General features: G+C 33.3%; 1 pseudogene; it reads left to right on the top strand.

The window, feature by feature from the left end:
* The window catches only part of LOC149542487 (putative sucrose transport protein SUC6), a 24,483-nt pseudogene extending 21,305 nt beyond the window's left edge, over positions 1-3,178 (top strand).
* The last annotated feature ends 717 nt before the right edge of the window (positions 3,179-3,895 follow it).

Below are 3,895 nucleotides of genomic sequence, written 5' to 3'. Positions count from 1 at the left end.
ACGGGAAAAGATCTTCTATTTTCCATAATTTTTGTCAGTGTTGCCTTGAGAAGAATTTAGGGTTAGCTTTAGGTTCATCCTAGCTTTGATTCTATCTTGTCACCTTTTGTTTGGGTATGAGATGCTAGATTTTGAATACATAGGATACAAGCTAGGTTTTAAAAGCTAAGAAACATTGTCTTACAAGTTAGACTTCAACAGCTAAGAAACAATGATCTTGTTGTTTTCTTAATTTTTACCTTCTTTTGAACTTGGCATCCAAGAGTTGTTGTTTTGTCTCTCATAAACACCACTTAACAGTATTTGGCTAGTCTCTAGCATATCTCACACACCCAAATATTCAATCGGCTCAGTTGAGGTTGAAAGATACCACCTAGAGGATTGACCAAGATAGTCTCCCAAACAACAACACCCTTGTCTTTTGTCCCTATTCAGGTAAATATTTAGCTTTCTAGATGTCCAAAGTCCATATAGCAGTTTATATGTCAATTTGATTAAACTATGAATGATCATGCATCTCTTAGTATTTAGGGCTCCACTATTTGTCCAGACACTAGTGTCAGAGTGTAGAATCATCATGGAGTAGTGTTTTTGCAAAATAGTTTGTGTTCTCAGTCTGTAGGATCTCCATTCTTTAGTACATGTGTCCAATTTTTTGATTTGTAGAGGGAAGGGCACCATTCTTTAATGCAAGTGTCCATTTCTGAAGGCCATACAAGGTTGGAGCACCCATATATTGTGCAAGTGACATGTAGTGGTGAATATAAGTTGTGTGTCTTTGTCCTAGTCTCTGTCCTATAGAAGCATCCATCTTGAATGCTAGTGCTCCATTTGATTCTCTAGAATAAAAAATTTCGTGGATCTTTGTTTCTGTGTTTCTATTCCCTTTTCTTCTATCTGCTACTACCTACAATATATAGTTGTATAAGCTTGCATTTTTATGAAAGTACTTCATTGGAGGTTTTTTGATATTTATATGCTAGTGGTCCTTTGGACATTATTGAATGTTTTCTTTCATTTAGTTTATTTATGACAAGCATTTACACACTGCTTGCATGTGAATGGTCATAGCCACCTTCATTTTTAGCCACACTCATTCAAGTTATGCATGTATTGATTTTTTTTATGGTATTTGTATGTTGTTTAGGATTCTAATAGTTGTCTCTTCCTTCCTCTTCTTTAGGCTATGGTAGCTCAAGGGGATCTTGGAGCAAAGCCTCCAATCGAGGAAGTTCCTTTACTCTTGGTAATTTTATAGATTTTTTAATCATCAGTTAAAATGTTACACATATCAATGAAATTCATTTCTTGAATTCTATGTTTGCAACCATTCTTATTGAATTTCCTGTTTACTACCCAATATCAGCTAATATTTCAAATCACACTGGGTATGATGCAGTCTTCCATGTTGACACAAGCAATGTTAACTTGGAAGGGCTTTCTATGCTTCCCTTATCACAAGGTGTACCTTCTTCTACCATGGAAGTCCAACTAGATGCTCTTGGGCTTGGAATTAAATTAAACTTCTTGACATTATTCATCTTACTTTTTAATTATTTGCAAGCCAAAAAATAAAAGATGGAGGCTAGTTTCAAAATGCCCTCTAATTTGTCATCTTGCTTGGTTTTTTAAGAGCTTTTTTATCCTTCATTGTACTCATAATGCAATTTCCTAAATAGAATTTAGTTTTCACTTGCTTGATTCAATAGAAGAGCACAATTGGGTCTAGAAGAATAGAATTTAGTGTTAAATTGTTAATTCAACTAGCTGAAGAGAACTACAGATTACTTAGCAATCAAGTTTGGAAGCCTATCATTGGATCCATGATGTAACCTGCATGAATGAATGGAAAATTTAGCATTTAGACTTTGATCTATATTTTAATTTATTTTTTATAATTTCTAAAATGAAAACTACTTTTATCTGTTTAGTACGTAAAGTTTTGATATTTTTTCACAGCAAGTTAAATTATGATACTTCTAGAACTAGAATTTAATTGTGTACTTTTTTAGTTAAATTTGTTGGTCTATTTTTCATAAGTAATCAGTGATAAGGACCCACTTAACTGATCCATAATAACTTGTCTATTTATTGCCTTCCTCTTTATTCGTCTTTTTATTGCATCCGTCTACTACCATCATTCTCATGAGAGAGATTCTTGTATGCAGCTACTCATGAGTAATGAGTTCATAAATTCAACTAAAAAGTCATAGATTTTTATATATAGCCGATCATTTATTCATGTAAATGAATCAATAGATTGGATTCAAAAATTATATAATTAAATCCTAATAATTGTCTTATAGTTGGAATATATTTATACATAAGTAGAAAACATTAGTCCATAGTAAATTGGTACATATGAAACTGAGTTTAACTATGAAAGTTAAATTAATATGTACTAAGAATTGTTCTTTTTATTTCTTACCAGGCCAGTCTTTTCTTGAGAGCGGCAGGGGAGGTCAAGGAAAAGCTCATGGAGAACATCAATAAGCTAAAGGCAGAAATGGTGAAATTGGAGGAAGCGGGACACATGGAAAAACTAAGAGATTATAGAAATAGATGTGTAAGGATGAATATTGTATACTATGATGCCTTCAAAGAAGTGATTTTCAAGGAAGAAAAAGAGAAGCTCGATTTTCATACCAACCTTAGCAGGCTTAACCTTGTTACCATTTATGATAAGTTAGAAGCTATGGTGGAAACCCATGATCGAATGGGGATTATGAGTCAGACCAATGGGGATAAATATGATGGGAAATGGCTTCATGGGTTGAAGCATGGCCATGGAGTCTACAGATGGGCAAATGGGAGTTGTTATATGGGGACCTGGAGTAAGGGGCTCAAAGATGGAAAAGGTACATTTTATCCTGCATGTGGCAATCAGACTAGGCTATGCCACCTTTTGGAATCCTTGCCTTCCAATGTGGATCAGCATGACGATCTCTCCATTGATGACCAATTTTGTTGGAAGGAGAGAATCTCTTCTATGTCTAATTTTGAGGTTTATTTGAATACATCTTATGCCCCTAGCTCCGAAACAAAATCTTCAAAACCCCTTGAATCCAAAATAGTAAGAACATTTTCCTCTGATGGGATAAGAAGCTCAAGTAATAAGGAATTTGATGATAATGACGAGGGTGTTAGAACTTGTGATCCTAAAAATTTTCCTATGTAATCTGCTATCAAGAGAGAATATGTTCAAGGAGTTTTGATTAATGAAGTATCCAGAATAAATGTACCTTCCAAGGCTATGAAAAGAGGGCATAAATGGCAGCCAAATGAAAGTAAGAGACCGAGTGAAATTATCTATAAAGGGCATAAAAATTATGACTTAATGCTCAATCTACAATTGAGAATCAAGTTTGCATATTTATTTGCATATTCACGCATATGACTAGTGACTTGCTCAATATTTTACATTTATATGGATATGCCTTGTAATGTTTATTGATTTTGCTAATGAGAAATTCAGAGTCAGACTAACAAGAGAATGAAAAATGTATATGTGTAATATTTGAATGATGAAAATAATATGATTTTAAAATGTGTATTTATTTTTAGTCAATTTCTTGTTATTGAAGAAGACTCTATTGAAATATACTATTGAGTTTGTGTGTTTGTCACTAGACATATTGGATTCACAAAATTTTGAATTTTCCACACTTGGTTTTGGGTGTACAAGATATTTACATTTTAAACACCATGCATACTAATTTAGTCTCATCTATGCAATTTTTTCAATTAGTCAAAGAAAGTGGGAGTTATTGTTCTTAGTTTATTTGGCAATTTTTGTCAGCATCCTTGGAAATTGATGCATCTTTGTATCTTAAGATGCTAGCTATAACTAAACGAGTCCTTTAAGCTATAAATTTAGGTGTGGTAGCCAACTAAT

The sequence above is a fragment of the Cupressus sempervirens genome, chromosome 8 (assembly GCF_028749045.1).
Source record: "Cupressus sempervirens isolate cs-2001-9-10 chromosome 8, ASM2874904v1, whole genome shotgun sequence".
NCBI classification, from domain to species: domain Eukaryota; kingdom Viridiplantae; phylum Streptophyta; class Pinopsida; order Cupressales; family Cupressaceae; genus Cupressus; species Cupressus sempervirens.
This window is presented reverse-complemented; position numbering and strand designations above follow the sequence as displayed.